The following is a 24,328-nucleotide window of genomic DNA, read 5'->3' as shown; positions in this document are numbered from 1 at the left end:
TTATAAATGAAAATAATTTATAAGTGAATGTATATGGAAACACAGAAAGGAAGAAATTGTTTATATCCAAGAGAATCAAAGAGAGAAGTGGTTTCTGAATTGCTCCTTTGAGGATCTGTAGGATGTCTACAGATGGTGATGGGAGAGAGTGTCCCCAACAGAGAGAATAACACAGAGACAGGAAAGTGAGACAATGCAGGGTGTGTTCCAGGACAACGGGCCCGGTCTGACCAGAGGGCTGAGGGAATAGCAGGGGTTTTCTCCATGCTTCCTTCCACCACAAACCTCCTTCACCCAACCCAAGAATGCACGTGCGTGCGCGTGTGCACGCGCACACGCACACGCACACGCACATGCACACGCACACACGGCAAACAGACTGCCTGGGTTTAAATCCCACCTCTGCCTCTATTTGTGTAATCTTAAGTCACGTCACCATTCTGTGCCTCAGCTTCCTCACCATTAATGTGAGCACAATAACAGAAACTACCTTGTAGGGTTGTTCCGAGTGTTAGATTAGTTAACTCCTGTAAAGAATTTAGAACAGTGCCTGGCACCTCCTAAGCACATGATGTTTGGTATTTATCTTTGTTATTGTTGTTACGGCACGAGCAGAGAATCTTCTCCCTCAAGGGACAGTGCCAGGCCTGTGCTGGTGAGGTCACCATGTCTGGAATCTGCAATATCTTCCTCTCCTGCATCAAACTAGTGATTAGCCTTCTGAATGTTTTGGATTTCTCCCTTCTGAATGTTTTTTAATACAGTGGCCGAGAGCTGGGGTAGGGGCATTTGTCACTGACAACTCTACCTGTGTGACCTTGGACAACTTAACTTCTCTGAGCCTCAGTTTATTTACCTGTAAAACAGGGCACATAATAGACTCTACCATATGAGTGCTGTTGTGATTAAACAAAAGAATGAATGTCAGCTCTTATTAAGCGTGCTGCACACACAGTCACAGACATACGCCCACACACACTGATGTTACATTGCAGACACCTTGCTGTGAGTTTCCATTTCTGGAGGTCTGAGATGGTTATACTTCCTGAGTATACTTGTTCTGGCACTGTAGTGGGTACTCTATATTAATCTCTACAGTCCTACCATGTACTGTAGTAGAGTGTATTAGTCCATTTCTGTTGCTTATAACAAATTACACAGAACTGGGTGATTTCATAAAGAAAACAAAATTTGGTGAGCCCCTTGTCAGTCTCTGCTGTGGTGGGAACATTATCCTTAGGGGATGAAATGACTGAGATCACAGAAATTAAATACTTGCTCAAATACTCTTTCACTAAATGGGAGATTAAGAAGGGACCCTCCCCCACCTTTGCTCAGGGTTTCAGATTCTTTTTCTATCCAACATTTTTAGACACTCTGGCTTCCCTAGGCTTGTGTATCTCAATGTCTGGAAGAAAACAAATACACCTGGCCCGAACCAACCCCTTTAGAGAGTTGGAAAAATTCCACTTCTGGACAATATTATGTTTTTCTCAAGTCTCTGACCTCTTTGCTAACTCTCGGTATTTCAGTTTAATATTAAGCCCATCAATTTGCCTCAAGAGATAAGCCACACTCACTAGACACCCTGAAGGAGAAGGTGGCAGGACTTATTTTATTTATACTCTTGGTCTTTGATTTCTGGATGTTGGTGAAATGGAACTTAGGGAATTGCTCTAATAAAGCGAAGCTCAGGAGAAGTAGCTTTTCGGTGCACAGCAGGTACCAGCTTCGAGGATGCTGGTGCACTGGGCAGCCGCTGGTAGACCATGTGGCTGCAGACTCGGAAGGGGAGGTGGCCGCGGGAAGTGTTGCCATTGTAACCATGACCTCAAGCAGGTGAGAAGGGTGAGAAGCATTTGAGGGAAGAGAGCCACAGCAGGTGATTGTATGCTTGACTGGCACTTGTGACGGACAAGATTGTAAAATGTACCCTTTAATCAGGGGATAGGGTCCCTTCTCTTTCAGCTAGAAAACAGGGACATTTTGGTAATGAGATCTGTATTACTTAGAAGAAAAGACCCAACACTGTTGTGGTTTAAAAAACAAATAAGTTTTTCTCTCTAGTTTCCAGTCCAGACTTGTGTGATGCAGGCGGGTGGAGCACTCTATTTTTTGAGCTATTCAGAGGTGCAGGGCGCTGCAAATCCTCGCCCCCCTCTCCCGTATCATCAAAGCCAGGCTGCTGCCCGTCTGTGCTCCGGGTGGTGGTGTACGTGCGCAGTATTTTAAGACCCAGGCCTGGGAATGGCAAGCATCGCTTCCCTCCCACGAACAGAAATCAGCAACAGGACCACACTCAGGAAATACAGTCCATGCCTGGGCGGCTGTGTCCAGTGACAGACAACCCTGCTGCCTAGGTCTTGGTGGGCAACCAGCTGACTAATACAGGTGTCAACATTGAGGGGGAAGAAGGGATTCTTTTGGCCTATGATGCTGTGATTTTCTAGAAGGAGGATGTGGGCAAAAGCCTCTCAAGGGGCCAGTAGATGCTCTACTCGCAAGTTCCAAAGCACTCCTTCCCCACCTCATCTGAGTGGAATGTGACAGAACGGAAGGCCCGTCTACTGAAATAGGGGTCGGGAGAAGAGGTAGGATCCTGCAGACCAGACTGCTCGGAAGAGGAAGGAGAGGGGTCTACAGGAGAGAGGTGTATGGCCCCATGACTGCAACAGGTGCTGGAGATGGGGAGCTCTGGGGAGCTGTCAAAGAGATCCTGGGTGACCAAAGAGGAGTTGAATAGTCAAGGGACTCCGCTCCTGAACTTTCCTGTGACTATTCTCTGAAAGGACAAGAGGTGTGGCCAGAACTTGGAGTAAAGAACTCTTTCAAAGTTCTTTTGGATCCTGAGTGTGTGAGTGATCTGTCCCTCCCCTTCTACCATGGTGCCGGGGACACGGTGCTGGGCTGCACCTCTCTTCTCCAGCTCAGTGAGGATGTTCACAACACGGACTCTGTGGACCCACACGAGGTAGATGTCCCTTGACCTTCTCCTCAGGTAACCTGTACTTGACTCTTGTCCCCCTCGTTGCTCTTATAATCCCTGATTTAATGTCTGTCTTCTTTCCCACATTAAAACACCATGAGGGCGGGGATCTCAACGGTCTAGGTGAGTGCCGTGCATACAGTTCTTAGCACGCGCTCAACACACAGTAGGTACTCAGCTAATAACTATGAACTGAGTTTCTACGAGGCTCTAGGGCTTGCCGCCAAACAGAAGAATGGTTTGAGAGGACACTAAAGAAGGGGCTGAGGTCTGATGCAGCTAACATCCCTGCCAGGGCAGCCGGAACATTCCAAGGGGTCAGAACCACTCTGGCCTCTGCCTTTGTCACCCCAGGGCTTTTGACAGGGTGTTCAATCTACCAAGGCCTTGCATGCTGCTGCAGATCCAGCACCTGCCCCCAGGCCAACCCTCCTGGCTGCTCAGACTGGCAACCCAACCTAGGACTCCTCAAAACAGACGGACGCCATGGACACATGCAGTCCCTGTGTCTGTGGTCACTGCACACGCTGCAGCTGCTACAGCCTCCACTGAGGAGAGAAGCACCATATTGCTACCGAATCCTCTCCTCCTATCCTCTCGTTGCCTCCCTCTCCACCAATGCCACCCCTCCTTGCAGGCTCTCTGGACCTTTAGACCAGGATCAACCCCTTTTCATCTGCAATGTCGTTTCTGGATGCTGTACCTCACTTCCTCTCCCTTCACTGGGGACGAGGGTGAGGTGGCAGAGGCTGCTCAGTCTCCAGCACACCTTGAGGGGAGGTCCTGACTACTGTAAGTATCTCCAGACCCACTGTCCTCCATCCTGGTTCAGCCATCCTACGTCTCCTCGGTTCTGTAAGCTGCAGACTTCCGGCCTGCGCTCCCTCTTTCCTCAGGAATGTGGCCATTTGTTCACTGTCCACCCTCCACCTTGTGACCTGCACCGTCCTGGCTGGCTTCAATGTGCCTGTAGACATCTATTCAACACTCTGGCCTTGGAGTTCTTGACTGGCTCATTGATGGAGACTTTCTCCCCTTCACATTGGCTGCTCCCTGGTTCTCCTCCCAACCTCAGTGCAAGCTCTGGGAGGCAGGAGCTGTGTCTAACTCATCTTTAAGTTCTGAGGACCTAGGACAGCATTTGCCTTACGCAGGCTCTGGATAAATGTTTGAGTGAATACATGAATAAGCGAACGTGTGCAAGATGAGTACCTGGTCCGCATTCAAGGTACTGAGGTAATACACTAGTTTGATAATTCAGACAGACTGCATTAACCAAGTCACAAAGCTCCTAACTCTAGTTTTCTGTAATTATCTGCAAAAGTTCCTTAGGTGGAAAATATTAGTCTTTTTAATACCTTTAGAGATGACAATCTGATTAAATGAAAGATTGCTGTGCTCAATTCACAACTGAGAATCTAAGTCTTTGGGTGGGATCGTTACAAGAAAATACCCAATGATATGGGGAGGCGGAGTTAGTGGCTGATTTGAAATGTGGTAAGAGACAGTCATGGGCAATTTTACCCTCAGAACACAGCTGAGACGCTGCCACAGCTAGAAATGGTTTGAGGATGTGTTTCCACATCTCGCAGACGGCTGCATCAAGAATCCAGTCTTCTGAGTTCCTTTCTGTCACCTGGGATCTGAAATTGGTGATGAAATCAAATATATTAAAAACAAACATACAAACAAAAAAATCACAACCACTTTTCTCCCCCCAGGACAAAGTGAAGGGACCATTTTCCTTCTATTAAAGCTTAAACAGACAAAACCCACCAGGGACAAGCCTGTAGTCCAACAAAATCATATTTTTTGACTCGACGCAGGGAGGTGGGCGCTCCAGAGGAGCTGCGGAACGCTGCTCGGTGACAAGGAGGAGATTTGTAAGGTCTGCGTTCTGGCCGAGGGAGCCGGAGGAGGCTCTAGGACACGTAGGACGCAGGATCAGTCCTGTACTGGCTGCCGGTCCGAGGCAGGATTAAGAGCAGCGGGGATTAACTAGGGGTTGGGTGCCGTCCTGACCAAGGAGGTCTCAGCGTTCGGGTGTCCCTAGTAAAACACTCATGGGTGTAGCAGAGCGGGTCTGGGGCGTGATTGGTAGGAAAGCAGAGGTCACTCGGAGAGAAGGTCGTGATGGCAGTTTGTGGCTGCAGCATGAGCTTGGGAGAAATGTTTTCTGTGGACGTTGCAGCCAGCTTCAACTGAGTCTGTCCTTCTAGCTGGATTAACAGCAGACCTGCTTTTACTCTTTCAGTCCGAGCTGATTTTCACTTTCAGTTAAGTGAATTTATCCAAATGTTCAACACTCCCTTTTAAATCATGCTTAAGCCAAGTGTCCACATCTCCCTCTGCCACTGTGACCATGAACCACACACAGGATCAAGGGCCCTGCAAAGCCTAATTAGGCCATGTGTGGAGCAACTGCAGGATGGTTCGCTAAAACGATTGAAACCAAATAAAATTCAGGTTGAAATCAGAGGGACTTATTCCCAGCAAAAGTGAACTTCTGCCTGCTGTAGCATGACAAGCGTCTTGTGACTGATGCTGGGGAATTATTGTCTCTAATAGCACCCTAAACTGTTCACTAAGAGAAAGTACTTACCAGCTCCTTATTCTTCATTTCTTAAAAAACAAACAAACTGGAAAACCACTTAGAATTTGGGCATATTAGGAGACCTGTAACTGAGGAAAAAAACCATTTGACCCACACCAGTGGTTCTCAAACTCTAATGTGCTTCTGAAACACCTATAGAGCTTGCTGAAACCCAGGTTGCTGGGCTCCATCCCTAGAGATTCTAATTCAGCAGGTCTGGAGTGGGGTCCAAGGATTTGCACTAGGAGCAAGTTCCCAGGTAGTGCTGATGATACCGGTCAAAGAACCACACTTTGAGAATCACTTTTCTAACTCAAATCCACCTTCCACACTTTTGCACATACTGTTCCTCCTACTTGAAATGCCCTCCCTTCTCTCCATCTAACTGATAGCTCATCTTAATTTAGCCTCCCCTCCCTCCTTCGCCATTATATTAGTTACCAATTGCTGCATAACAAATTGCTCTCAGGTAGGACTTCCAGAATGGTAATATGAGGTGATCAGGGAAACCCCTCCCCAAGACAGGTATCTATTAATCTGGTCAAAATTAGCAAACACAATCATTCAATATCTCTAGAGATTGGGCAAAGGGCTTACAACAAATTGAGAATCATTAATTCAACAAAATCTATGGAAACTCAGTAAGAACAGTGGGAATCAGTGGTATTCAAGCTAGGGCCTGCATCCATCCCCCTCCAGCTCTGTCTTGTGGAAGAACTCTTCCAGTGGACTCAGTAACCAAGTGGTAGTTCACATCTCCCCCAGATCCCTGGGTTGGAAGATCTATTCAAGGAGGTTTTGGCAGTGAACTTTGACAGATCCCATTTTCTATATCTTCATGCTGCAGAAGGCTTATATCAGGTGAGCGGTGGCAGCAATTTTCTTACCTCCAACTCCCACTAACTGTTTAGGGAGGATCCTGGCAGGGCAGCTGGTGAAGAATATAACCCCCACATCCAACACAGTTCTAGGTGGTGGCAGAGCTGTTCTGGTGGGTTCAGCAGATGAATGGCAGCTTCCATCACTCCCAGACTCCTAGAGCTAAATACCTATTCTGGGTAGATTTAGCAACCAGTAAATTTCAGCAGATCTCATCCTGCAGGGCTCTGTGCTACAGAAGATCTGTACTAAGTAATAGCAACAGCATGGGCACAAGTTCTCAGGACCCTTTCCCCATCCCAACACACATCTCCTGCTTCATAGAGACAACCCACATGGGACAGGCAGTGAGTCCCCCAGCCGTCTCCTGAACTTCTGCTTAATAGCCTCCATAGTACAGAGGGAAGTCAGAGAAACCTTCAAAGACTAACAACATCCTGCCTTTTCCAAAGGGCTGACTTCAACTGAATCAGACTATGGAGCAATTTATGTTCCAGGGTGTTGTTAAAAACAATAGCACAGACAACTAGCAATTAATGAAGACTAATATCTGAGTGTGACACTAGTAGAAACAGATCAGCCAGAAGCTTAATGGGAAGATCAGGAAAGAAGACAGTAAAAGAGAACCCATTTGAAACCAGCCATCCCCAGTGGTCAGAAAGACTACATGGGTGCCCAAGGCTGTACCATCTGAGGAATGACATTAGAAGCTGCAGACTATGGAATAAGTAGATTCCATTGAACTAGTCCAGCCAAGTCATGAACAAATAAACAAGCAAACAATGGTGGGGGGGATCAATATCCAGATTTGCCACAATGTATTATCTAAACTGTCCAGTTTTTAACAAAAATTGTAAGAAATAAGAACAGAAAAATGTGACACATATGCCAGAAAAGAAAGAGTAGGCAATATAAACTGCCTTTGAGGGAGCCCAGATGCTGGAATTGGCAGATAAAGACTTCAAAACAACTAATATAAATATGTTCAAAGATGTAAAGGAATGCCTGCTTATAGATTAAAGGAAGTTATTATGACGATGTCTCATTAAATAGCGAATATTGATAAGGAGAGAGAAATTATTTTTTAAATCTCAAATATAAATTCTCTAAATAACTGAAATAAAAAAAATCAACAGAGAGGCACAACAATAGATTTGAGCTGGTATAAGAATGAATCAGTGCAATTTAAGATCAATTGATACAGATTATATGATGAATAAAATAAAAGAACTCAAACGACAGTAAGAGAAGAAGTAATCCAATTAAAAAATGGGCAAAGGAGCTGAATAGGCATTTCTCAAAGGAAGATATACGAATGGCCAACAGACACATGAAAAAATGCTCAACATCGCTAAGCATCAGGGAAATGCAAATAAAACCACACTGAGACATCATCTCACCCCAGTTAGACTGGCTATAATCAAAAAGACAATAACAAATGCTGAAGAGGATGTGGGGAAAGGGGAACTCTCCTACACTGCTGGTGGGACTGTCAATCCGTGCAGCTTTTATGGAAAACAGTATGCAGGGTCCTCACACAACTACAGGTAGAACTGCCACACGATCCAGCAACCCCACTGCTGGGTATGATATGGACAAGCCCAGAAAAACAAATGTTAGGGACAAGCCTAGAAAAATTTAAACCTGCACCTATACTTCTGCTTTTGGTTTTTTGTTTTGCTTTTTAACACTGACTGCCTTTTGTATCAGCTTAGCCCCCGCTGCATGGATTTTGAGAAAACAAAACCTACAACCCTGGAAGAATGTAACCTCTATATATCCCTTTGCAAGCTTGGAGTCAGGGCTCAGACTTTGGAGTGTGAACTCCTCTGGGCCCACTGGTGTAAAATATCTTTGAGTTCTCCAGCCCTCTGAGTGATGCTTGGTTTCTCGGCAGTCTGTTCTGTAACAGCTAAAGGAATGGAAATCATTAAGTCGATGGGACACCTGCACTCCCATTTTATCTCAGCTCTATTTACAATAGCCAAGAGTTGGAACCAACCTAAATGTCCATCAACAGATGACTGGATAAGAAAACTGTGGTACATATACTCAATGGAACTTACAGAAAATTATGTTAAGTGAAATAAGCCAGGTCACTCATAAGTGGGAGCTAATAAATAGAAAGAAAGAAAGAAAGAAAAAGAGAGAGAGAGAGAGAAACAATAATCACAATAATTCACTGAACTTTAAAAACCAAAAAAAAAAAAAAAAAACCACAAGAGAACTGTGCTTATTAGAGGTGGGAAAGGGGGAGCAAGAGGGGGGTTATTGAGAAATTTGTTAAGGGTCACAAAGATTGATTACATTTTGTAAACATGAGTATACTAATTATCTTGATTTGATCACATGTTGTACATAGGTATTGATATTCAAATCTGTACCCCACAGATGTGTATAATCAATTATGTTTCAATTTTAAAAGTCCAAAAAATAAATAAATTTTAAAAATCATTAAAATCAATGAACTTCTAGCAACATTGAAAAATTCTAGCTCAGAAACTGGAATTTTTTTAAAGCTCCCCAGGGGATTCTTGTGTTCATCCAGGGTGGAGAACAATTGGTAAAGGATTTCAGGTCTTTTTACAAGCTCTGTGGCTTGATGGGAGAAGAGGTCAGGTTGCAAAGAAAACATTGTGTACGTCTAACAGTTTCACCATTGCTAAAGTACTGAGCCTTCCTTATAAACACAATACAGTTAAATTCTATATTATATGTTACACAGTTTATTCCTCCTCCAGGCCGGCATTTCTTTGTTTTAAAATGGGGATGATAGTACTGACCTTGAAGGACTATTGTGAGGATTAAATGGAATGATACGTACAAAGCGTCCAGCCCAGTTCTTGACAGGTAAATAAATATTTTTGTCCACCAAATAGCAGAAAACCCTACACAAAGAATATTTGTGGTCTCACAGAAAAGCAGTCCTGAAGGTTAACATCAAGGACCCAGGAACTTCCCAGATTTGAGCTCTTCTGTCTTCAGCATGTCAAGACTTACCTCTTGGTTTACAAGACAGCATCAAAAGCAGATGGGATAGAGAGATTTGGAATCAAGATGGCAGAATAGGTGGCCCCAGTGTCACTCTCTCCAAAGTCAATCAATTTACAACTATTAAAAAGCAACAACTGCCAAGCTGGGGCTGCTAGAGCTCAGGGGAAGAGGAGCAGAGACCTGCAGAATTCATGAAGGCAGGAGAAGCCACAATGAGAGAAAGAAGGATCACTCTGTTTCAAGCCCCGATTACTTTAAGCCTGGCCCTGGTGAGCACATGGAGCAAGAGCTGGCAAAAGCCACAGCTGTGCCCTTCATATGAAGTTGCCTGGAGGTGGCAGGGCAGAAGAAGGCCTTGGTGGCCCCCAGGCCAGCAAGACCACTAACAGGGTTCCTGTGGACCCACATAGGAGTGAGAGGTCACAACAACTGAAAAAAAGGAGCCACTCAGAGACCAGTGAGTCATCACAAGGGACCGGTGCATGGCCTGCCCCATGGGAAGGGTTTAGAGTTTGGGGGTTGGGGAAGACAGGCCCATGGGGGGAACACTAGGGCACAGCATGGACAGCTGACCTGCCCTCCAATCAGCACAGGACACTTGGTGTAGACTGGTCAGGAATATAGAACTGCAGGGGGTGCAGTTTGCTGAAAAGACTCAGGCCCAGATCAGAGTTTCTACACAGCCCAGATGTATGCCATCTCACAAGACCTGAAAGTGCTTACAAGGTCAACAATTGAAACCTGAGCTGCACAAAAAGCCTTCCCCAGAAAATCAGTAGCAAAGCAGCAATTTAGCTCGACCACAGGGCTTATGTGCCTGGTCCCCACAGGAAGTTCCACCATCTTAGAAGTAACCAAAGGACAACAAATTAGTTCCAGTGCAGAGTTTAAGTGGTGGGGGCAGCTAATAATCCAACACAGAACTTAAAGAAAACACAAAAACCCCACAGATCAGAGACAAAGTTCTGATATTAACCAGTAAAGGTCTACCACCCCCAAAAGAACATCTGTAACACCTAGAAGGTCTGGAATCCCCCCGGTCTCCCAAGCCAGGGTGGGGGTGTACTGATGTCTGCATCCATCCCAGCAACAACCAGTAAGCTGCCGCCAGAACTGCCCTGGGCTCCCGAGCCAGTGTAATGGGGAGCTGGGGGCCTCAGCCACACACCCCCATCCACATCCAGCCCAGGAATGACCACCGAGCCACTGCTGGAAGTACTCGGGCTCCCGAGCCGGAGTTGGGGAGGTGCCACAGGCCTCGACCACACCCCCTCCTCTTCCCACCATATTCCCCTCCCATTTCTCCTCTCCTACACCTCCTCTCCTACACCCCCAACTGCTCTACAACATCTTAGAATTAAAAATAAATAAATAAATAAATAAATAAATAAATAAATAAATAAATAGAACAAACAACAAAAAAAAGCAGATGGGGTAATGTTGCACTGAAGAACAGGCTCTTTCCTCCCTGTGCTGCCAGCAACGAAATCATACCCCAAAGCACCTGGCCGGGATGGAATCCCACTTTATGTCTAAGTCAGTCCCTGGGAAGGTGGATGGTGTCACCAGAAACAGCTCAGAAGAACGGGAGACTTAAAAATATGGTACTCTCAGAGATTATCAATGGTTTGGGGATAGGGCCTGAGCATAGGAGGATTTTTAAAACTCTGAGGAGATTTTTAATGTTCACCATGGCTGAGAACCGCTGGCTCTGATTCCTGCTATTACCCTCATGGCTCAGTTTGTGAGAGAGATCACAGTGAAGATCCTGTACTCACTGCCACAGTGGCTACACGCTAGACCCTCCAGTCCTGGGGAGTGGAGATTGACTCTAGATCTTTGCTACTTGAAGTGAGGTTCATGGACAGACAGCACCAACATCACCTTGGAGCTTGATAGAAACGCCCCAGACCTGCTGAAATCAGAGTCCGCATTTTAACAAGACCCCCACCTGATTCTCATGGCCATTGCATTTCACCACCTGAACCCAACAACTGCATCGCAAACCATTTCTAAAGCCTTAACTCCTACAGTTCCCTGGGATCATCTAACCATGACTCCTAATGCCTCAATGCCTGGGGCAAACAGATTGACCACGCTTCCCCTGTCTGTCCCTGGCTAGTTGTGCCAGATAGACATAAATGACCCTTCTGGGTATCCGGGGTGAGACTCCACCAGGGGATGGATTGCATTTGCTTATTGTGTCAATAAACATGTGATTGTATGTACCACAAGTCAGGGCCTCAGTGGGATGCTCTGAAGAGTCAGAGGTGAATACTGAATGTAGCCTTTCACTCTGAGCCTGCAACGTAGAAGAGCCAGATAACAAAAACACAAAAACAACAAATACATTCATGCCCTTTAAGCCTACAAGGTACCTTTACATCTATTGGGTCCTTGCAAAGACAGGCTCAGGGAAGTTACCTGGCTGCTCAGGGCCACGCAGTAGGGTGGGTGGTAAAGCTGGGTCTGGGAATCAGGACTTTTGACTTCAAATCGGGATGGTCAGGTAAAATACATGATGTCCAGTTAAACTGCATTTGTTTAACCTGAAAACCCTCTATTATCATAGCCTTGCTGAGCAACGTGGGCCGTAGAGGAAAGGAGGCTAGTAGATGAAATCAGCTAGCTGGCACCATCACACTCTGCCTCAGCAGAGGAAAGAGGAATGTGAAGTGGGGTTTGCAGATCTGACAAACAAAATAAAATTTCAGATAAACAGCAAATAATTTTTTTAGTATAAGTGTGTCTTAAATATTGTAAGGGAAGGAAACTAGAAAAGTTTCTAAGGGCAAGTTCAAAGTTTATTTTCTCCTAAGCCAATAAAGTTATTAGTATCCTGACTGAAACTCCTTGGATAAATTCATGTTCACTCACCCATTCTCACTTTTCCCTGGAAGAACAGCTGGCGCACTGGACCCTAACTGCCCCTCTGGGTCTCAGTCCCTGGGAAGAGATGTCTTCATAGCCCTATACTACTTTTCCATGTGTCCCGTGGGTTTGCCAGTTTTTCCATCCAGAAAAAAAAAAAAAAAACACCAAAAAACCAAAAATACATGTTGATTCCTTCATGCATGACTTTTAAAAATGACTTTTGAAATTTAACTTTGTTATGGATTTACTCATGTATTTAGTATTCATTCAGCATTTTTATTGAGCACCTACTCCATGCCAAGTTCTGTGCTTCGTGCTTGAAGAACAAACAGAAGGCCCCAAACCTGCCCCAAATCAATTCGCACTTCAGAGTGGGAGACAGGTGCACAGTATGCTGAAATGGTGCAGAGAGACAGATGTGCACTATGGTAGAGGAGGCACTGTCTCAGCTGGGGTGGAAGTTTCTGGGAGAGAAAAGCTAAGGCAGAACACAGGCGTTGGCCAAGCAGAGGTGGGCAGCAGGGAGTGTGGGCGCTGAGGGAGGAATCATGAGCATGGAGGTGGGAAAGAGAACAGGGTGTGCACAGAATCAAAAAGCCTTGGCTTGCTTTAAGTAAATCACTTACCAGCTCCCATGTGCACACACATTTTAAGGAAAGGCTGGTTGACAGATGGGCCCTCAGAATGACATTATCTTCTGTCGGCCCTATGTCTTTTCTGGGTCTCACCTTTACTGTCCGGAAATAATCAGGGTTCCCAATGATCTTGCAGATTTCTAGTTCCCATGATGGATTTTCTTTCACTCCTCCACTCATACATTAATACAGCCTCAGAGCTGAATTCAGACATCTCTGTAGTTAAAGCTGGGGGAGAAGATTCTGCTTCGGTGGTGATGAACAACCGTGTCCTTTTTCAGGGCCATGTGCTTGAGTTGAATCAAGATGCCTCTATCACTAAAAGAAGCCCCAGCTGCCTCAAAAATGCTTCCACGACTTCAGGAAGTGCAATGCAGTGAAATCCACTTGCTAAGACAGAGGCAAGACAGAGTTGATATACTCCATCACTTTTCAGGTGATGAACGATAAGCACTGGCCCTGTGTTTTCACCCGTGTTTTTAAGAAGAAATAACCCTTCCACCAAAGGCCAAGTTGTTTCTTAAAAGTCATGCACTTTTTTGTGTCAGACTTATAGAGTTATAATTCTCATCATCACAATTATGAGAAAGTATTTGACACAACATAGATCTGAGTTTATGTGCTGTGAAAACAGAAACAAGACACAATGAAACAGGGTCAAGATCCTGCAGTCTACAATTGAAAAATGGTGTTAGAGGTCAGAGAAGTCCTGTATGATTAACATTAGTTAAATTAATGTATTTATGGGCCCCTAGTACCTTCAGATACTAAAGGAAAGGTAAGCGGGTAGAGTGGAGAGAGCCCATGTGTTAGCCTCGGAAGGCGTGGATTGGAACCTAACTCTGCACAGCCACAGAGTGACTTCAGGGATGTCACTGACATGCTGTGCTTCAGTTTCTTCATAGGTCAAGGAGGAATAAGGTCACCTGTGTTTGTAGAATAACTGCAAAGATTAGAGATATTTATAGAACATGTAGAATAATACTTGGCAGATACTCATTTTCAAATAAAGACAGATCATTTCTAAATTAGGACCTTATCCCTAAGTATCTAATGTATATGATTGTTTTTAAATTGACCTTTGAAACAGCTGCACCTCCCACCCAACTCCTCTGACTTTAAGAGATAAGACATGAGCTCTGAACTTTTACTCTTAGCTGCCTCTATTTCTCTGTGGTCTCTTCAACAGTGGACAGGCTGCTTTATATGAATATCAATTTCTAGAAGGTTTTCACCCAGGTTCTCTGTACATTAAAACAAACATGAATCTTGGACATCTCATTTATGTTAGAGAATAGAATGAGCTCGCTGAGCAGTGGGGTGGGATGAAAACAAAAATAAATTAATTTATCCAGTCGTTTAGCAACTTGTAGATGCTGCCTCCGTAAGAACAATGCTGAGTAGGTCTTTCAAAGTTGTGGCATGCTCCTTTGAGTTAAGAAGGTTTGTTTCTATGGAGAAGAGGCAGAAGGAGCTCAACAATTGCTCCTTGAACATGACTCATTCAGCATATGAGTAAGTGAATCGGTGACAGAAATGTCATAAAGGATGGGAGGGAGGGCTGGCCATCAGCTCAGTTGGCTAGAGCATGGTACTGATCACACCAAGGTCCAGGGTTTGATCATTGTATTGCCCAGCCACCAAAAATAAAATAAACACGTATTTTTAAAAAAGGATGGGAGAGGAAATCGGAAATATTCTGCTATATGTAGCTGCACTACATGTGAAGAAGTAGAGTGTTATTTGAAGGTAGATTTTGATGTAAAATGTATTGGAAACTCTAGGAAAAACACTTAAAATTTTTTAAAAGACCTATAATTGAGGAGATAAAAAAGAATCATATAAAATGCTCAATTAAAACCAGAGAAAGCAGAACAGAGTAAAAAGGCAAACCAGAGAACATGAGAAAATATTTGCAAATCATATACTCATATCTGATAAGGGATTAATATCCAGAATATATAAAGAAGTCCTACAATGCAAAAATAAAACAAACAACCCAATTTAAAAATTGGCAAAAGATTTGAATAGACATTTCTCCAAAGAAGATATACAAATGGCCAATAAACACATAAAAAGATGTTCAATATCACCAGTCATTAGGGGGATGCAAATAAAACCACAATGAGACACAACTTCACACCTATTAGGATTGGTATTATTAAAAACAACAACCACAGGAACAACAACTGATAACAAGCATTAGCAAGGATGTGGAGAAATTGAAACCCTTGTGCATTGCTGGTAGAAATTTAAAATAGTGCAGCTGCTATGGAAAACAGTATGAAGACTCCTTAAAAAATTAAAATTGTGATCCAGAAATTCTACTCTGTGTATATTCCCAAAAGAACTGAAAGCAGGGACTTGAACAGATATACAGCTATGTTCATAGCAGCATTATTCACAATAGCCAAAAGATGGAAGCAACACAAGTGTTCACTTAAGTATGAATAAACAAAAGATGGTACATATATACAATAAAATATTATTCAGTGCCAAAGTCCAGCTTCAGCGAGGGGTGGGTAACCGAAAAGGGATGGAGAGGGTTGGCGAAAATAACAAACACAGACGGAGACCTCAATGCATCAATATGCACATTCTCTCTCTGCGGGCTGTCAGCGTGTTGCAGCTGGAGCCCAGTAGAGCATGAGACAATACCTTTTATTTAGATTTTTCTCTGCAGGGGGGTTTTGGGTACTATTTTTATTGTATCAGCAAGCTTAAATCAATAGTCCAAAAAGCAGGGAGGAAACTTTTTTAGAGGTCAGCCAGTCCTTTCCTTTTGTCAGCATGTCTCAAGTGATCAACTCGTGCTTCTTTTTCCTGGAATCAGGTTATCAGATCGGAACCATCCTTCATTGTCTTAAAGTTATCTTGTGACCTTTTTCTGTTAGCGAGCTGTGGTTAATATCCACAGGGTGGCAGCTATTTTGGTTACAAAGTGTTAGATAACCTATATTCTTAAATGTAAATACAACTTTGCTAAAAATAAAAAAATGTTAACATTTAAATTCTAATGGGGGTCTAGTGATTTTATGTTCTAATGGAATGAACCTACTGTTCATATGGAAAAAGAACAGTGGATATTTGAGCAGCATTATCATGCACCTTTTAAGGTTATGCATTGGCTGTGGCCCTGTAATCTTGATCTAAATGTCAAAGTGTCATTGTGCACAGCACCATCCCTCACAAAACCAGTTGCACTCTCTTATTTTTCTAAGATCTAATTTTGCAGGTTTAATAATTGTATAGCAAATATATTTTTATCCCAACACCTGATTCTTAATGATTTATTTAAAACTGGACACCACCAAGTAAAGGGAATTCTATGGTTTCATTCCCATATACTTAATTTATCCCAATCATATAATTTCCCATTAATACCAACCATTCTCTTGCCATTAATATAATCTCCAGTAAATGATGTTTGCCCACTTACATTAGGCTGCAGCTCATATTTAGTCATGAGCGGTGCTTTTAGAACATATGTTGGTGTGGTCAATTTATCATAAGGGGATAATTTTAAATTGTCCAATTTACTCGGATCCTCTGTGGGAATGTTTAGTTCAATGACTGCAAAATCATTTGTGTTATTTTTATAATCTTTTGGGAATTCAGAGAACTGCCATGCTAACCAAAATATCGAAAGAGAAAGCAAAAGCAGTACCACGAAGCCAAGGCAGTAGCCCTTATGGTTGTAGCAAGTGCTCGTAGCTATGGCCTTGCCAACAGCTCTCCCTCCGGTGGCCTTGCCAACTCGGAGAGGGCAGCCCAAGCTGATTCCTTTAGGATCCTGCTATGGCATGGACCACACCAATTCAGCCTTTAAAAAGAAGAAAATTCATACACATGCTATAACATGGATGAATCTTGAAGACACTATGCAAAGTGAAATAAGCCAGTCATGAAAGTACAAATATTGTGATTCCACTTACATGAGTTACCTAGACTAGTCAAATTCATAGAGCCAGAAAGTAGAATGGTGATTGCCGGAGGCTACAGGCAGGGGAAAATAGGGAGCTACCGTCTAATGGGTGCAGAATTTCAGTTGGGGAAGATGCAAAAGTCCTGGAGATAGATGAATATGATGGTTGCACAATGTCAATGTACTTACTGCCACTGAACCATACACTCAAAAATGAAAAAAAATGGTAAATTTTACATTATATATATTTTACCACAGTACAAATGTTTTTAAAACCAGAGAAAGAAACAAAGAAAGAAGGAAACAAGGAGGAAAAATAGGGAAACAAAGAACGTATTCAATTAATAGAAAACCATTACAAACATGTAGATATTAATGCAACCATATTAATAATCGCTTTAAATGTGGATCACATAAACATCAATTAAAAAACAAATTGCCAGATTGAATTAAAAAATAAGACAATAAGACCCAACTATATCATCTACAAGGCACCCACTTCAAATATAAAGACTCAAATAGCTTAAAATAAAGGAATGGAGAAAGATATAACATGCTAACACCAATCAAATGAAAGCTGGAGTAGGTTACATTAACTTCAGACAAAGCAGACTACAGAAAAAGTTAAAATATCAGGGATGGCTTCCAGTCAAGATGGTGGAATAGATGATCCCCATTGTCACTCTCTCCCACAAATCAACAAATTTACAACTATTAAAAAGCAACAACAGCCAAGCTGGGGCTGCTAGAGCTCAGGGGAAGAGGAGGAGAGACATGCAGAGTACATGAAGGCAGGAGAAGCCAAGATGAGAAAAAGAAAGGACTGCTCCCCCCATTTCAAGCCCTGGCTATTTCAAGGCTGGAGCTGCTGAGCACATGGAGCAAGAGCTGGCAAAAGCCACAGCTGTGCCCTTTGTATGAAGTTGCTTGGAAGCAGCAGGGGAGAAGACAGCCTTGGTGGCCCCCAGGCCAGCAAGACCACTAACAGGGTTCCCATGGACCCACATAGGAGCAAGGGGCCACAACAACTGGAAAAGGGAGCTACTCAGAGGCCAGTGAGTCATTGCAAAGGACCAGCACATGGCCCATCCCATGGGAAGTGTTTGGAGTATGGGCGATGGGGGAGATAGGCCCACCAGTGGAACATTGGGGCACAGTAAGGACAGCTGATCTGCTCTCCAATTGGCACAGGACCACTCAGTGGAGACTAGTCAGGAATTTAGAACTGCAGGGGGTACGGTACAGTTTGCTGAAAAGGCTCAGGTCCATACCAGAGTTTTTATACAACCCAGGTGTACTGGATCTCACGAGACCCAGAAGTACCTACAAAGTCAACAGTTAAAACCTGAGCTGCACAAAAAGTCTTCCCCAGAGAATCAGCAGCAAAGCAGCAATTTAGCTCAACCAGAGGGCTCACGTGCTGGTCCCCCACAGGAAGTTCCCCCATTTTAGAAGTAAGCAAAGGACAGCAAATTAATTCTAGTGCAGTTTAAGTAGTGGGAACAGCAAATAATTCATCACAGAACTGAAATAAAAAATAAAATAACAGACTAGAGACAAAGTTTAATATTAACTAGTAGAGGTCTCACTTCACCAAAGAACGCCTATAAAACCTAGAAGTACCGGAAGCTCCCTGGGCCCCCAAGCCAGGGAGAGGGGAGAGCCAGGGGCCTCAGCCATGCCCCCCGACACCCACAACCAGCCTAGTGATGACAACTGAGCTGCTGCAGGAAGTGCCCCAGGTTCCCTGACACGTGCACCCGGCCCAGCAATGACCATCTAGCCACCACAGGAAGTGCCCTGATCTCCCCTGCAGGAATGAGGGCAGTGCCACGGGACTCAACCATGTCCCCTTTCCTCCTTCTCCCACCCTATTTCTTTCCCCCTTCCCTTTCCCCCTCCCACCCAACTGCTCCACAACATCTTAGAATGTAAAAGCAGATGGAGCCAGTGGCCAACCCCTCCTCCCACAACCAAGCAAGGAGCACACCAAAAACAACACTTCCATGTGGGTGGCCCACCACAGTCACCACAAAAGCCATGGATGGTACAACCACCATGCAGATGGCCCGAGTGCATTGACCCAAGGAGAGTCACCAGCAGAGACCAAAGAAAAGAAGAGGATGTCTCTCTCCACAAAGCCCATTCCAGAGTGACAGGAGAAGTATCTGCTCTACCATAACAGTGGGGGACCTGAACACACCTCTCTCAGCACTGGACGGATCATCTAGGCAACAAATCAACAGAGTTACTGTTACTCTTTCAGGAGGAGAGAAGAAATCTAGGGTTATCAGAGGTGGGAGGGGGGAGGAAGAGGGGGATGGGGAGAGATTTGATAAGGGACATAAAGAATAAGTATGATTTATAATAATGTATATGTTAATAATATTGATTTGATCAACATACATCAGCACTGAACCCCCAAAATATGTATAATCAATTATGAGTCAATAAAAAAAAGATAAATAAAATATCAGGGATAAAGATAGGCATCACATAATGATAACATAATGATGTATGAATGCTAACAGTTTGCCAAACAACAGAGTGACAAAGTGCAGAAAGCAAAAATTGATAGAACTGTAAGAAGAAATAAACAAATCCACTACTACAGTTGGAGACTTCAATACTCATCCTTCCGTAATTAATAGATGAGGCAGATAAAAAATAAGCTAGGATACAGTTGATGAGAACTGCACTATCAATCAACGTGTAAAAATTTGTGGGATGCAGCTAAAGCAGTGCTTCAGGGAAACTTATAAAGAAATGTGTAGGGATAAATCTAATAAAATACATATAGACTCTATATACAGAAAACTACTAAACACCAATAAGAATAATCAAGTATCAGCCAGCTGACCCCTGCCACAAAAAAAAAAAAAGATGAGGAAGAAGAAGAAATCAAGGAAGATCTAAATAAATAAAAAAATATTCTGTTTTTATGGCTTGGGAGACTCGATATTGTTAAAGTGTCTATTGTCTATTCTTCCCAACTTGATCAACAAATTCACTTCAATCCCAAACAAAATCCCAGAAAACTGATTCTAAAGTTTATATGAAAAGGCAAAAGACCAAGAATAAACAACTCAATACTAAAAAAAAAAACAAAGTTGGAAGATTCACAGTCCCTGATTTCAAGACAATATAAAACTTAAGTAATCTAGACAGTGAGGTATTGGTGAAAGAATAGACACATAGATCAGTGGAAAAGAATAGAGAGCCAGAAAAAAACCCCACACAAATATAGTCAACCAATCTTTGAAACAGATGCAAAGGTAACCCAAAAGAGAAAGATTAATTTTTTCAGCAAATGGTGTTGAAGCAATCAAATATTTATATGTCAAAAAAAAAAGGATCTAGACACAGACTGTACATATTTCACAAAATGTAACTCAAAATTGACCACAGACATAAATGTAAAATGCCAATACTATAAAACGTATGGAAAAAACATAGGGTTTGACGATAATTTTTTTTAGATACAGCACCAAAAGCATAATCCATGGAAAAACTGATAAATTAGATTATATTTTATTAAATCTTTAAGGTTCTGCTTTAAGAAAGACATATTTAAGGGAATTTTTTTAAAAAGCTATAGACTGAGAGAAAATACTGCACAACATATATCTGATAAAAGACTTTAAACCCCCAAAATACAAGGAACTATTAAAACTCAACAACAAGAAAAAAAAATCCAATTTAAAAATGGGCAAGAGATCTGGACACCAGCAAAGATGATATATAGATGGTAACAAGCATATGAAAAGATGCTCAACATAATGTGTCATTATAGAGTTGCAAATTAAAACAATGAGATACCACGACACACCTATTAGAATAGCTAAAGTCCAAAAGACTGACAATACCAAGTGCTAGCAAGGATGCAGAACAATTCTCATTTATTGCTAGTGGGATTGTAAAATGGTACAGCCACTTTGAAAGTCAGTTTAGCAGTTTCTTACAAAGTGAAACACAATCCTACTATATTATCTACCAATCACATCTTAAGGAATTTACCTAACTGATCTGAAAACATATCCACAAAAATTCTGCTTGTGAATGTTTCTAACAACTTTATTCATAATTGCCAAAACCTAAAAGTAACCACAATGTCCTTCTGTAGGTGAACAGTGAACAAACTGTGGTACATTCACACAATGGAATAGTATTCAGTAAAAAAGAAAAAAAAAATAGAGCCGTCAAGCCATGAAAAACCTTGGAAGTTATGTGAAATATGCCAGTCTGAAAGGCTGTCTACTTTATGATTCTGATTATATGACATTCTGAAAAAGGCAAAACTATAGAGACAATAAAAAGATTAGCGTCACCAGGGATTTCGGAGAGGTTGAGAGGGTAGAATACAGGAAGCACAGAGAATCTTTAGGGCAGAGAAACTACTCATATTATGAATATTAAGATGGTGAAGACATGACAATATATATTTGTCAAGACCTGTTGAACTCTACTGCATAAAGAATAAACCTTAATGTATGCAAATTTAAACAAATCATTTAGGTCAGGATGGAATGCAGGCCATGACAAAGCAATATAACTGTATTACAAATAAAGAAAACAACCTCCATGTAGGGGATAGGGAGCAAGGTGCCAACCTAAGTAATTTTGGAAGTGGAGTTTCTAAGACTAAAGGCAAGAAGCTGTACATAAGCACGGTGCTCAGCTGATAATGTAAACAATTCTGATACCACTACAGATGTGTACTGGACTTGAACAATTAAGCAAATGGACAGCAGATGGTGGGAGCCAGATTTCTCACTGCTGGAACAGGGAGTTACAGGTAAGCAAGAGAAGGAGGTGAGACGATCCATGCGATAATGAGTTAGGGTCGGAGACATCAGCATGAACTCATATTTAGCTTACTGTGGATACAAATGGTTACATAGAGAAATGTTTTAGATATGTATATGTACATTGGTAAGTACACCCACATATGAGGGCATTTCAAAAAGTTCATGGAAAGACTCGTATTATCTTTTAACTCTATTTTTCCACAAATGTTTTGAAGTACCCTGGTATATTTCACTGCTCTGTCCTCCAAAAGAAATGACACTCCTGTAGCAATGATCAAAAAAGGAACCAATAGAATGAAAATACCTGCTATTCCACACGGTTGCTGTGATGATAAGCCATATCATATTTATTATATATTTGAAAAAGCTTTAAGGGCCAGGTGTCATACAAATTGAAAAATGGTCACACATCCTAGATCAGACAGTGGTCAAAGGCAATGACAGAGCATTGACAGCAAGCAGGATACTGTCAGCTGCTGAGAGTCTGGAGGCCAAATCCAGATGGCCCCCGATGGACAGCTCCTTACTAGCAGACTCCTCTACAGGGGCCACATGGTTAGACACCAACACCACCCCAGTTTGAATAAGCAATAGGAATAATCACGACTGATTAGATCAAGGGGTCCACTTACTCCTGGCCTTGCATGCACACAGTGGTCTTTCTGCTCTGAAAGGAACATCAAATACATGAGAGAACTTCCTATCTATTACCTCACAGGATATGCTTTATAAGCAATGCTTTAGATTCAAATCTAAAAATACTTGCAATTCAAATGCATTCTGAAATCTAAAAATGCTCGCTCACAGTACAACACACGCCCTAAATTGACACAGGGGCTATGTGATACTGAACGTAGCCAGGAGCTTGATCACCCCCAAATCAGACATCCTAGGACAGAACCTTGGACTTTTGACACTTTAACAGGAATGAGCTCCAGAGGGATGTTAGGGAAAATGATGCCCCAGTGATGGCCACAAAAGAGCACAGGCTGTTGAGCTCGTCTTTACTGTGCATGGCCAGCTGGGTGTGACTGGACTTGATCTTGGCTACAGTCACCCTGTTGTTCTTGACTTGCAGAGCCTCGTTGCCATCAGCTCCGGCACGTGGGCCAAGAGGTACTGCAGCTTGACAGTCACATAGACGGACACCTCCACATCCACTGTCTGTGCATGGCCGCCCCTCCTCAGGTAGCCATGGTGCAGCCGTGGGGAAAAACAGGCTTACTTGGGAGGCTCAGTTCCTCTTGGCTCCTGGACTCTCTGGATACAAAGGGATATGGCATGCAGAGAAGACTGGAAGAGAGAAGGAGTCATGGTCAGGCAAGGTTCCTTCAATAACATTTGAGCCAGCTGGGGACACAATAATAAGCAATCCTGCCATCAAGGAGCTACCGGACTAGGGAGAAGAGGCACAGCAAGATAATCATCACATGACGCTGCACGTGCAATAAGGAAGGAGGCAGAGGCTTCCAAGTGAGACCAAACCAGCCCCACAAGACGCAGGCGACAAAGCATTCCTGTGCCTCGCAGCCTTCCCCTCCCACAGGTCCTCTGTCTTGGGCTTTCACTGCTTCCCCCTGGGCTGAGTGACTCAGATCACCACTAACGGTGGGGCTTTGGGCTTTGCAGCAGGTAGGTCTTTTGCAAAGTTAGTTCTATTGCTCCATCCACCAGGAAATGTATAACAAACGCTGGTGAGGAGAGAAGACATGTTAAAACAGAATGTGGCCCTCGAAGACAAAAAGTGTGATAAAGAAGGACAATTTAACTCTGATGAAAAAAAGGGGGGTCAGATTCAGAGGCAGGATCAGCTCTGGGCCTGAGACCCTTGCCTGGATATTCCCCCATCTAGTCACCCAGCCCCCTCCCTCCTACAGCCCCCACCCCCTAAAACAGCCCCATCAAGAAGTCCAAGGTGAGCCCGGAGGACATAAGGATTATTTGCCTCAGTAAAAAGAAACCTCAGAAGGTTTTCAATCAGGGCAGCTACATAGTGAGAAGGCTGAAAGCCATCTTTTTATTTTACATGTTAAAATAATGTTAAAAGTTTCAGTTATTTTAAGGAAAACTGAAATAATATATCTTTTAAAATACCAGTATTTCTGGGCCGAGCCCGTGGCGCACTCAGGAGAGTGCAGCGCTGGGAGCGCAGCGACGCTCCCACCGCGGGTTCGGATCCTATATGGGAATGGCCGCTGCACTCACTGGTTGAGTGCCGGTCACGAAAAAGACAAAAAAAAAAAAAAAAAAAAAATACCAGTATTTCTGTACTTAAAAAATATCACAATATAAACTCCTAAACCGATTTTGCAATCTCTATTAATCCATTAATCCATTCTCTGGAATAGAATTCTGCAAGTTGCTCATTGCTGTCCATCTTGGCCAAGAGTTTAACTTTTTGTTTGTGTGTTTCCTGCATTAATTTGTAAGAGTCTTTGGTCATCTGATCAGATGAAATGTCTCTAGAACCCAGATTTGATTCATGTGCTTTCCCCGCTCACCCCTCTCAGCTGTGTGGCATGGGAGGCGCCTCGCGCTCCCCTGCTCTTCAGCCGTCCTCGAGGCCCCTCACACCCGGTGCACCTGGGTGTGATTAAAAAGCATCTGATGGCTTTCCACCTTTGCTCACTATGC

At 43.2% G+C, this 24,328-nt stretch overlaps 1 long non-coding RNA gene across 1 annotated transcript in view; it reads right to left on the bottom strand.

The window, feature by feature from the left end:
* LOC134363154 (uncharacterized) overlaps window positions 1-24,328 on the bottom strand; it is a 32,237-nt gene that overhangs the window by 2,955 nt on the left and 4,954 nt on the right. The window contains exons 2-3 of the long non-coding RNA XR_010021688.1: window positions 22,920-22,987; window positions 4,511-4,629 (exon numbers count right to left, since the gene is read on the bottom strand). This is a non-coding gene — a long non-coding RNA (uncharacterized LOC134363154). The remainder of the gene's footprint in view (window positions 1-4,510; window positions 4,630-22,919; window positions 22,988-24,328) is intronic.

Source organism: Cynocephalus volans, chromosome 14, assembly GCF_027409185.1.
Source record: "Cynocephalus volans isolate mCynVol1 chromosome 14, mCynVol1.pri, whole genome shotgun sequence".
Taxonomy (NCBI): Eukaryota; Metazoa; Chordata; class Mammalia; order Dermoptera; family Cynocephalidae; genus Cynocephalus; species Cynocephalus volans.
Note: the sequence above shows the minus strand (reverse complement) of the source record. Positions and strands in the feature narration are given on the sequence as shown.